Genomic DNA, 12,892 nt, shown 5'->3' with positions numbered 1-12,892 from the left:
TAACCCATTTATGCTGGAGGAACCAGGGAATGAGAAGGAGGTACATACAAGGGACAGTGCTCACTACTATTCCTGTGCGCATTCAGGATTTGCAATTGGTGGAGTGGCCAGATCAGGGGAGGGCTGACAACTGCTCTCCCATCCCTCCTCCTTCACAGCAGATTTTGTAGGTTTAAGTTTGCATTGTATCAGAGCTTCGCTAATTGTTATTTCTAGCTGAATAGCACTCAGCTTGACCCAGGTGTGAGTACATTAGAAGGGAACAGAGGCAGGGTGTAAACAGAAGAGCATCATTATTCTTTCAATTTGCATATGTGTAATAATTACACACTTTGGGAGGAGAATTGGAAGGAACATTATTATATTCCTTTGTGAGTGCTTCTCAATTTTCTTACTTCTAATAGGTATACTCTTTCACCTTTGGAAAATTCTTGATGCCATAACTCTTTATCCTTTGCTTTCCTTTGGGATATAATTATTGGCAGTTGACAAAACTTTCACATTGGATTTCAAGTTGAAGAAAGTCATTTAAGTAAGCTTAACCAATGTACTCACTTTCACTAAATATTTTTTAATTAGTTATTTCAATAAAAAGGCCCATGTTTAAAATATTATCAATGAACTGTCATACATTAGCCAGAGAGATTCTCCCTGGCATGAGTCCAGGCTTGTCTTTACAAGTGAAAAGAGAACATTTTGTATTCTACCTGCCAGGTGAGAATCTGAGTCATACCTCCCAAACTGGTGTTTTTGGAGGCAGAGAGCCAAAGAGAAATTTAAAATGTAGCAGTTTTTCCTTCTTAATATAATGCATAAAATATTGACAGAATGTGTAATATGGATGGTTTTTAATTTCAAGTTCTGGTTATAAAGTTCTAATAAATGATCGAGAAGAACACTAGCTAATTTAGAACATAATTCTTGGAGGAGTGTGTTATGCCCCAGGGCTTTGGCTTTGGAGAGACCTTTGACAATATTTAGCATTTCTTCATTGAAACTATTGAATAGCACAATCTCAGTAGCTTTGTGTTAGGATATTTCATTTTGTAAAACCATTCCTTCTCTTATTAGCATTCCCAAGCTTTTATAGTGGTTATAGGATGTGATTGGATTAATAAAAGGTTTTCTAGAAGACTACTCAATTCATTAATAGAATTTTTGTCATAAAAATTAGCATTTAAAAAATTGTATTTTGAAACAATTGAACATAATGAATGAGTTAAATAGAGTATGTATTTTTAAACTAACATTTTGTTATGGTTTTGAAATTCAAAACTTCACTTTTTTGAAGTAATAATGCATTTGGTGAGTCTGTTGCTTAAATTATTTACTATTCTTATCCATGCTATAATCAAACTTCAACAGTTAAAAATATTCGTACTGCTATTCACTATTATTATGGGAGTCTCAGATTCCCATATAAACTGTATAAACACCTAATTCTTCCTGTTTTCATTGTGATACTACTAATCTAATTCCAGTTGCAGTATGTGCTTTTTCCCAACACTACCAAGCAATTAACTAAATTCTGATACTAACCACCTGGAGACGGCATTAGATCCCACAGGTTAAGAGCTCAGTCTCCTAAGATGCTCCCGCCCCCTACCTTCAGACACAATTACAAGTCCTGGTTGTCACCTGTGCTCCTGACTAACTGGCTACAGGTCAGAAGTCTCAACAGCTCCCTCCTTGGGTTTGGCTAGTTTGCTAGAGGGTCTCACAGAACTCAAAGAAATATCTTAGTTATTAGATTGTGATTACTGGTTTATGATAGAAGGATGTAACTCGGGAATATCCAGGTGGAAGAGATGCATAGGAAGAGGTGTGGGGGAAAGGATGGAGCATCCATGCTCTCCCAGCACACCTCTCTCTCAACACCTCTGTAAGTTTACTAATGTGGAAGCCCTCCCAACACTGTACGTTTGGGTTTTTATGGAGGCTGCATTACATAGGCACAACGGATTAAATCATTGGCCATTGGTGATTGGACCTCTCTTCTGGGGGAGGAGTTTAGGCAGAGTTGAAAGTTCCAACCCTGTAATCATAAAGGTTGGTTACAAGGGCAAGCAGTCACCATCCTTGGGTGCTTCCTAAAGGTCACCTCACTAATACAACCAAATACACCTTTATCATTCTCATCACAGGAAATTCCAAGAGTTTTAGGAGCTGTGTGCCAGAAACTGGACAATGACAAAATATATATTTATCATAAATTACACCATCACAGGTACTTCGGCCCACACTTATTTATTCTTCTTTAGAAATCTTATTTCAACTCAAACATCACAGCCCAGTAAGGAATCAAGTTTGTTTTCCATTGTCTGCGTCAATGACAGATCATTCTTCTCAGGTTCTGTAATTCTTGCCCTGGTTAAATTGTAGGCTCCCTATCGCCTATAGCTTTAGACCAAGAATTGGCCTGCCCTTCAAAGTCTTCTATTACATGACCCCACTCTACTTGTCCAAACTTGACTCTTGTGACTCTTCCACAGGAAACACAGACCTTCAATAAAGCAAGCTATTCACTGCCCTTAGAGTATCATATATACATCTGTACATGCATACTTCTGTTCTACATTTTCCCGAGCCTTCATCGTGCTTCCTCTCCCTTTACATATTCTTATCACCTTATTAAATTCAATTCAAAAACCACTTTTTTCTCTATGTATCTTCACATGAATTCTGCTCCTAGCTCTCCCTCTCCTCACTTTGGATTTCAGTAGCATTCACTGTTGACCCAATAACATTCACCAGGCAAAACATGAAACTTTAAATGTATCTTTTCTTTTCTTGGAGTCTAATAAGCTTCTTAAGGGCAAGAACTCTGTCTTACAGTCTTATTCATATACTGCACACAATATCTGCTCCAGAAAAGGCACTCATGGTTTGCTTAAATGAATGAATAAATAAATAAATAAATAAGAGTAGAGGAAGGAAAGAAAGGGGGGAAGGGTGCGAGGGAGGGGAAAAATGGAAAGAAAAAGAGGGTGATTGACTGATCTCTTGTGTCATCAGCAGAAAAATAAATTTTTGAAAGATGAGGGCTATACCTTTGTGTCAAAGAAACCATAAATATACATCACAGAATTGTAAATGCTAAAATATTCATTCATTCAATAATTATCCAGTAAGTTACTCCTCTTCTGTCCTCCATAAGGGAATTTTTCCCTCTGTAATCATAGAAAGTACATCCCTGCTTTTAGCCTTATCACCTCAACATTTTGGAAAATAACATAGTTCCTCACTAGTTTTTGGAAGTCCATGTTAGTTATGTTGTCCATGTCTGTACCTGCATAAAAATGTTTTCCCTCAGCTAATATTCTCAGCATTAAATAATTTTAATTAAGACCTCAAATTAGAATTTCTGAATCATCTTCTAAAGTATACATCACACATAGTTAGATAGATTATGATTATGGATGAGTCATAGTTACCATAAGCATACAGATAAGGAGAGCCTCAAAATATCCCTAATCTCTGTGATGATAAATACCTCCCCTTCCAGTTCCAGACAACAGCAATCTAGGCCTATACTGAAGCATATTTACAAAGGATGTATATTCTTATCTTAGTGGGCTGGTTGTATGTTTTCATTCTATATATAAAATTCTACCTGTAAAAAAATGGTCAGAGATCAGGTAGATTGCTCTGAAATCTTTCCTACCAAACCTGTATACCATATCATAACAGTTAGAATACACTCAACAGAATGTAATAGAAAACTCAAACACAAGTAAGTGGTTGAAACATTATAGTGGCCATGTTGATTAGCTTCGCAGCTCAGTGATGGCTCTCTCCATGTTTCTGCATTGCTGTCCTAGCTGGGTTGGGTAGCTCCTCTCTGCATTGCTAAAGCTCTAAGCATCACATCCTATTGATCAATGTCAGAGAAAAAGAAAGAACAATTTCTTCCCCTGGCATTAAAAAATATATTAAAAGTGAAGAATATTTTCCCACAAACATTTTCTATTAATTTTTTTCTTCTCCAATTAAAATCTGGGACCCATGTGAGCAGAGACGTTTCTGCTTTGCTCACTGCTGTTTCTCCCGGACCTAGTGTCTGCCATGTAGTGGGTATATATTTGTGGAATGAATGGATGAATGTATCTAGGTCTTATTGGCCCTGGATTGCATGCCCTTGCCCCAAACCAATCATAGACAAGGAAGATGAAACTCTATAACTGACTATGACCCTTCACAGTTTATCTGAATTAAATGGGGAAGGATAGACCCCAGAGCAAATTGTGGGCCTAACAGCAAGAAAAGGGGGCAAATGGCTATTAGGTTGACCCGCACATGGTCTTGGTAAATATCATAGCTAGCAATTTGCGGGGGGAAAGGGTATAAAAGTCAGTATTTGCAGTATGTTTTCAACAAAGTAGGTTAATGAAGAAAGAAGGAAGTAGGAGATAAAAAGTATAGAATATTTTTCCAGCCTAGGAAAGGAATGAAATATTGGATGCAGTAAGGTCACGGAGTCATGCAGCTTGAGATTGTCCAATTATTCTGTATCTTTATGTATTATCTATTTAAAGCTTTATATATGCCCAATGTAGTGTTGTTTATTTAATTAAACTTATGGTAGAACTTTGTTTCGTTTGTCCTGTTTTTCAGATATTATCACAAATGCTCAATCATGTCATTAGGAGGTATTATCCAAAGTTACCTGGAGAAATAAACTGTTTCAAATATTTTACTTTTATTTATCTTCATCAGATTTTTTCTATCTAGATTTAGGCCTGGACATCCTGCTTAAACTGTTTAAATCCTGAATCTGCTGCCCACTGTATTTGCTACAAGTTATTATTAGAGACTTTAGTTTTGGACATTGGACAATTAACCAGCAATCTTAGGTTTAATGGTTGAAATGATCAGTCTTTTAGCAAACTGCATTATCATTGACCTTGTAGGTTTTTTTAGCTCTTGTATACCTCCATCATGAAAGCTTTTACTAAAGACTTTTCTGCAAAATGGTAATCAGAGACTTCAGCAACATCCAGGTAAATTGATCCATCACAAACAGATAAAACAAACAGTATTTCCCCCTTTTAAATCTGTGGATGTGTCTAGAGAGTTTTGTTTTCATATAAGAAATGTTTTTGATAATCAGTCCTGAAATTCTGCAGTTTGCTAAATACACCTTGATAGAAATTTTAAAATCCATAGTCTCTTTGAATATCAGATCTTTGTCTGTTTTCTATTATGTATTTATTTCATTCTTTATGACTCCTCAAAGATTTCAAATTTGATTCAACAGTCATATTTGGTATTCTTTTAGAACTTTTGGAAAGATTTCAAACACATTTTGAAGGGCTCATTCTTCTCTTTTCTTTGGACTTTAAGGCCTCTTCACCAATACTTTGCTTCTGACAATCTGAGAATTAGTTTCCCTAATAACTAAGACAAAAGCCAATGGAAATAAAATAGTTCTCCCCTCATTGCCATGTATTAACAGGGTTCTGTCACTCCAATCTGAGGATTTCTTCCTTGAACATTCAGAATAAAATAGATGTGATTAGACACATGGGCTTTAGAGCATGTCCACCTGGATTTAAGCCCTGGTTCTGCCACTTATTAGCACTGATCTCCTTGAGTCTGGATAATGAGGATAATAACTGTGTTGATTTCATAGTACTGTTATGAGCATTAAATGAGATAATGTCCAAAGGATTCTTAGCATAATACTAGACACATTGCAATTGCTTAAAGATTGTAGCAGAACTGTCATGTTAAAGAAGATCTGGCATTGGAGAGGAGGAACAAAGTTTGGGGGAGGTTTCCAACATACGACAGAAATGCAGCAGTGCTAGGAGATCGAGTATTCTGCCAGTAATCAAAGTGTTGCTTGCACGGGACATTGCACATTGCTACTTTTGTATATGGCACTTGCTATTAGAATCTACTGCAGTAGTTTAAAACTCATGAAAAGGGATGACTACATCACTTTTGAGGGTGTGTAATCCCTAAGGAGTCAGTAAACTTATATGAGCTTTGACCTTTTTTTCCTGTAAGTGCTTGGGAAGTGTCAGAGTTTGTTTTCTGTTTTTTTTTTTTTTTCTTTCCACCACCCCGCTCCCCTTGAGTTACCTCAGATGCCCTTTGGTGTGTTTGATATTTCAGGCACTACGCTTTGAGATATTCATTTTTTCTCCTCCCATTTATTCCCTCCCTTTATAAACATGAACTGTGGATCCCAGCCTGTATCTAAATGGGCTCTTTCCTTGTTGAGAGCATAGTAAGATCCATTGATCTCCAGGGTCTTCAAGTCCTCTGTGGCCAGTGTATTAAGGTGCACGCTGTGTGTTTTTTTCCCCTGTAGGACCCTGCCCAACTGGGTACTCTGCAGCTTAATTAACCTTGGAGATAGACAGTGAAGCATTTGTTTAGTTTGACATTGTGGGTTTGTCAGATTTTTTTAGGGGGAATGGTAAAAATAAACATGTTATAATAATTTATGTACAAGGATGTTTATTGCAACATTATTTGTAATGGTGAAAAATTGAAAACAGACTAAATGTTTATCAACCACAGAATGGTTAAACAAATTATGGCACATCTATAAGATGGAATACTAGCTAGACTTTAAAATAAATGAGGCAGATTTGTATGTAGTTGTATAAAAATTTTTCAGTACTGTTGAGTGGATAAAAGCAAATTGAAGAATATTGTGTATAGTATGATCTTGTTTCTGTGTGCGTGTGTCTGTGTGTGTGTGTGTATAAAACTGAGAATGCCCAGAGTGTAGTAATTAAACTGTTAATAGTTGCTACTTTTGAGCAGTGGGGTCTGGAGGCATATAAGGAGTGAAACTTGCTCTTATTTAACACACTTCTATTATGTTTGAATGATTCATGGTAAGCATGAAATCCTATGATAATTTAAAAATAAAACTAATCAACTAAAAGCTGATTTTTTTTTACTTTATCTGCATTAATTGTCAGTTGCTTATTGATTAAAAATTAAAGAGAAAATATTTTACATCTATCCTTTCTCCCATCCATAATCCTGGAATCTGATTATAAAAATTAATATAATGGCCCTGGAATCATAGATTCAATTTGATACTAACTAATACTTTATGATAAAAGATTAAAATAGTAACCAAATAATTTAACTGATGTTATCAATTTGTATTAAAGAGAATATTTTTTAAAGGAAAATAAGGGGAAAATATTTTCTCATACTATTTCTATATTTAAGGTTTAAAGGGATATTTGTTTGAAGGGAAATAGGTCAGAAACCAATTGTACAAAACAAAGGACTCTGTGTATAAGAAGTAAATTAAATATTGGGATAGAGTATGGGAAAACCCAGTGCCTGGTTTATCACTACTAGGCTTACAAATTTTTCTGCCATTATTTTAATAAACTTGATGATGGATTGCATAAAGACAAGGACACACGACATTTTAACTCTATGTGTGTGTGTGAACGAGATAAGGGAAAGAGGAAGGAAAGGAAGACTCAGAGAAGGAGAAGGTGAGAGGGAGAGAGAGACTGAACTAGCAAAAGAGATCTTGAGAGAGAATCGTCCTTACCTCTCAGAATTTACCCTCTATTCTGCTGTAAGACTAGAGAAGATGAGCTCTAAAAAAAACGTAGAACATGAAAAATGATAATAATTATCAACAATTAAAAACCCAAGACTTCCAGTTTCTGGTACAGCATGTGAAAAGCTTGGCATTTGCCACTCTGTCCTAACAGCAAAAAGCTAAACAAACTGAAAATCAACAATCCATCCTAGATCCATAAGAGAGGTGAGGTCACAAGGCAAACTGCTGCCCCCCAAAGTTGGCATGCCTGATAGAAAAATACAAAGAATTACAACTTACCAGAGCAGAAACTCGTGAGCTGAAACCTCCTCAGAACGAGGGTAGAGAGACCTGAACTTCAGTTGACAAATGGCTTGAGGTTCCATGTGAACAACTCTCAATGGCAAAAACCCTGGGGTGACATGGTCATGGTAGAAGGGAGAAGACCTGCACACTCCTAGGTTCCACCTCCCAGATATATCTACCAGGTTCTTAGAGTGAATACTGGAGAAAAATCCCTTTGTGCTTCTGGCAGGGAGCAGAGAAAGGAACCATTTTGAAATATGGTAGAGAATTATGCTCTTCTTTTTTTTTTCAACATTTATTTTATTTTTGGGACAGAGAGAGACAGAGCATGAACGGGGGAGGCACAGAGAGAGAGGGAGACACAGAATCGGAAACAGGCTCCAGGCTCCGAGCCATCAGCCCAGAGCCCGACGCGGGGCTCAAACTCACGGACCGTGAGATCGTGACCTGGCTGAAGTCAGACGCTTAACCGACTGCGCCACCCAGGCGCCCCGAGAATTATGCTCTTCTTAATAAGGTCTGCCCCCAGGAGAAACTAGTTAATGAGAACCTAACCTGATGGAGTTTTATCAGAGCCTAATTAACCTGAGGGGAAGGGAAATATTCAACTCCAGCTGACTCTAGTTTCCATGTGAAGGAAAGAAAATACCTAACTAGAGCCCACTCTAGACTGCCATGTAGAAGAAGGAAAATATCCAGGTCCACCCAACCTAGTCATCCTTTCCCATCTAAGGGTAATGAGAAGATGGGGGGAACTAAGAAGCACGTGTGAACTTCACAGTCCAGAAGCACTGGTTCACTAAAAGACTGACAACTAGTTATAAGAGTAGAAAACACTTCTTCCCTTCCACCTACACCTTACCACTATATTCCTAAAAGAACTTTTAGGAATGTGTCTTTTACCTGACACATCATGCCCAGCTATTGAGAAAAAATTACAAGATATACTAAAAGGCAACAAACACAATTGGAAGAGAAAGGGCAAACATCAGAACTAGGCTCAGGTACAGCAAAGATGTTGGAATTATCAAACCATGAATTTAAAATATTTATAATTAATAAGCCAAGGGTTCTAATGGATAAAGTAGACAACATTTAAGAACAGAAGGACAATATAAGCAGAGAGATGTAACATCTCTTTCATTTCTGATTTTATTTGAGTTCCCTCTCTATATTTCTTGTTAAGTCTAGTGAAAGTCGTGTCAATTTTATTTACCTTTTCAAAGAACCTGCTCTTAGTTTTATTGATCTCTATTGTCTTCTTAGTCTCTAATTTATTTTTGCTGTAATCTTTGTTATTTTCTTTCTTCTACTAATTTTTGTGGGCTTTGTTCTTCTTTTTCAAGTCCTTAAGGTGTAAGGTCAGGTTGTTTGAGACTTTTCTCATTTCTTGAGGTGGACACATTGCTATGAACCTCCCTCTGAAAGCTGCTTTTGCTGCGTTCCACAAATTTTCGTATGCTATATTTCCATTTTCATTTATTTTTTTAAATGTTTTTTATTTATTTTTGAGAGAGAGAGAGAGAGAGAGAGAGAGACAGTGTGAGCAGGGGAGGGGCAGAGAGAGAGGGAGACACAGAACATGAAGCAGGCTCTAGGCTCTGAGCTCTAGGCACAGAGCCCGATGTGGGGCTCGAACCCACGCATGAGATCATGACTTGAGCCGAAGTCGGACGCCCAACCAACGGAGCCACCCAGATGCCCCAATTTTCATTTATTTTTAATTGAAGAGAAGATAATGGAAACGCATTCTTAATTATATAGCCTTAAAGAATGGAAGAGATAGAAGGAAGCTTTCAGGTCTTCAAATCCAAACTTCCTTCCCTTAAAAAATGCTTCTGTAATCTTTTTAATCATCACATCTCTATTTAAGCATTTCCTGCAGCAGGGAATTCATTCCTTTATTTTTATTTTTTATTCCTGTATTTTCAGATAGACTATTCCAGAACATGGACTTGTCTTAGAGAAGAAATCGTGTCTACTTCAATCTCTGACATCAACTAGCAGAACGAATTCTAGCAAGTCATTTAAACTCTCCAGGCCTTATTTTTTTTTCATCCATAGGCTGAGGTAGTTAGACTCAGAGGGTATTAAAGTTCTATATAGCTTTAAAGTGCTATTTGAACTTCTGTGATTTTCATTTGGAGTAGAAATGCAATGTAACAGAATTAGCATGGGCTTTGGAATGAGGGAAACTGGGTATGAATATTAACTAACATTTTCTGGGTGGGTGACCTTGAGAAGATCATCTGATGTCTTAGTCTGACTTCCATATCTTTAAATTAGAATTCACAAAGCCCATTTTGGATAGTTGTTCTGTGTGTTGATTGAAATAATGCTTTTAAAGCACTCAGCTCAGCATCATACTAAGCACGTGATAGGTGTCCAACAAATGTTAATTAACTCTTCCTTTCTCTCCATTTAAAACAGGAAATCTATGGATTAAAACGAAGCAAAAGTGAATACTTATTAGATAAAGAATATATTTTTTAAAAATAGAGTTAATGACTGGTATTAATTGGGTAAAATTTGTTCAGTGTTGTTTGGATTATTCTACTTGGATCCAGAAAGACTAGATTATGTTGGAAATTTATTTCTCCTCTCTAATTTACCATTATTACAACACAGAATGTTAAAAAATAGCATAATGATACACAAACATATTTAACACTGTTGAAATAACTTTCTATGCCCAAGATGGAGCCATTCCTGCCTGTGGGTATCACAACAGCAAACTGAAACTTAGGTAACTTTCCTGTCCCCGGAAATGCTCCTTTTGATCAGAACTGCAGTAAGCCATCAGCCAGTCCCCAAACACTAAGCCAACCCTGGGCCTTCTCACCCCCAACAAGGTTGACCATGTGGCCCCAGCCTATCAGATATTTTCTATTTTTCTCTTTCTTCTTCTTTATTCTTTTTCCTGTAAAAGCTTCTTGCCTTCCACCCCATTTTGCAGTTCTCTGAATGGAGACTGTTTTATAAAGTATTAAATAAAGTTTGTTTGTGTTACCTACACTGTCTTCTTTAGTCAATTTTAACAACAGTTACTAGTAAAGAATTAGATACTTGTGGGGTGTCCAGGTGGCTCAGTCAGTTAAGCATCTGACTCTTGATTTAGGCTCAGATCACGATCTCAACTGTTTATGAGTTTGAGCCCCACATGGGGCTCCACGCCGACAGTGTAGAGCCTACTTGGGATTCTCTCTCTCTCTCTCTCTCTCTCTCTCTCTCTCTCTCTCTCCCCCGCCCCTGCTTGTGCTATCTCTGTCTCTCAAAATAAATAAATAAAAACTTAAAAAAATAGTTAGATACTTGTAAACACTTTGCCATGGTTTATTGAAACTATTCTTCTATCTAAGTCTGTCTTTCAAAACAGTCCTTGAGGAAGGAATCCCAATCCATCTTTCTGCCCCCACCACACAGCATGGTGGCAGGCATATGTTAGGTATCATTAAATATTTATTATTCTAAGCTAGTAAGTATTCAATACAAATTACACCTTCAAATACTTTAGGAGAAATAACTACTCCATAATGAGCCAATTGACAGCACATATAATTTATTATCTCAGATTAAGAATCTGAGGTCCCAAAAGATTATCAGACTTGTCAAAGTTCAAAAAATGCCTTCCTAACAAAAAGAAGTTTGGTGACACAGCAACCAACTGGACCACTCAACTCTTCCTCTCCCTTCAAGGCCCTTGTAATTCAACAGAGGGTACTAAAACCAACGCAAAGAAAATAAAGGAATTCAAATGTAGGCCACACAGGGCAATAATATAGCTCTAGGTGTAATATTAATAAAGAGACATGGGGTGACTGGGTGGCTTAATGGGTTGGGCTTCCAACTTTGGTTCAGGCCATGATCTCATGGTTTGTGATTTCAGGCCCCACCTTGGGCTCTGCACTGACAGTGAGAAGCATTGGAATTCTCTGTCTCCCTCTCTGCCCCTCCCCTGCTTGCACTCTCTCTCTTAAAAATAAATACATTAAAAAAAAAATAAAGCAGCAAAACAAGCAAAACAAAAATGCTCAGGTATAGCAAGAGAGGAATGGAAGAAAGTACTTGTGATCAGTTAGTTAAAATTTTGCCAACTAAACTTTAAAAAAAAGAGTCGAGTAAAAGAATAAAGAACCAACACTTGAGAACACATAAAAAGTTGTAGCAAAAAGAACATAGAAAAAAGTGAGAGAAAGAGACTCCTATTGCTTTCTATGAAGCAAAAAAAGTATTACAGAGCAAAACGTCAAAGCTAGATTCATGCCGCATGTAACTCCCTGGAAATTCTCCTCCAGTTATGCAGCACTGTAGTGCGGATGGCATTCACCCAGAGATTCCAGGCCTCTGAGATATGCTTTTGTACCCATGTCACATTTGTACATTGCTTGTCAAAATTCTTCCATGGGATAGTGATGAATGAGAATGTGGAGCTAAATATAAACAACCGTATAATTCTACTCATTAAATTAAAAAGTCACTTCAGCTCAACATTCAAAAACAAAGGAAACTAAAAAAAAAAAAAAAAAAAAAAGAACATCTGTAAAATTAGGAACTTTGGCTGCCTTGAAGAAAAATAGCAAAAAGTATCTTTCTGTGAATTTTCATGGGATGAGGCCCTGTGTCCTTTGTGGACACCTCTCAAAATTAATTCCTTCATAACCAATCTTTAAATCCTCACTGAGAAAGAAAGACATTTCTAATCATTAGAAAAGAGGAAATAAACATGGGAAGTAGTAAGTTTGGGGGTAATTACCACTCTTTCATATTAAAAGATTTCAAGATTATCCAGATGTTTGTACAGTTCCCCAGAGAAAATTGGAGACCATTTCCTGCCAGGATGGAATGAATTATATAGTGTATGTGCAACATTTATTCTGTCATAAAAAAAAATCCCACAAGTTTATTCCATAACAATGAAACTTTGTTAATTCTTGGAAGATAGGAAAAGCCACCTGGGGCCTTTTATAGTTAATTTATTTCACACAGAAGACTCCATTCACAGTTTACCTGATTCTCTGTAATGCCCTCTTGTGCCCCTCAGGGCAACTTTATCTT

General features: G+C 37.0%; 1 long non-coding RNA gene across 1 annotated transcript in view; it reads left to right on the top strand.

Annotated features, from left to right (window-relative positions):
* Positions 1 to 12,892, top strand: part of LOC122237656 — a 74,633-nt gene that overhangs the window by 57,529 nt on the left and 4,212 nt on the right. The window lies entirely within an intron of this gene.

Source organism: Panthera tigris, chromosome B1 (assembly GCF_018350195.1).
Source record: "Panthera tigris isolate Pti1 chromosome B1, P.tigris_Pti1_mat1.1, whole genome shotgun sequence".
Classification (NCBI taxonomy): domain Eukaryota; kingdom Metazoa; phylum Chordata; class Mammalia; order Carnivora; family Felidae; genus Panthera; species Panthera tigris.
This window is presented reverse-complemented; position numbering and strand designations above follow the sequence as displayed.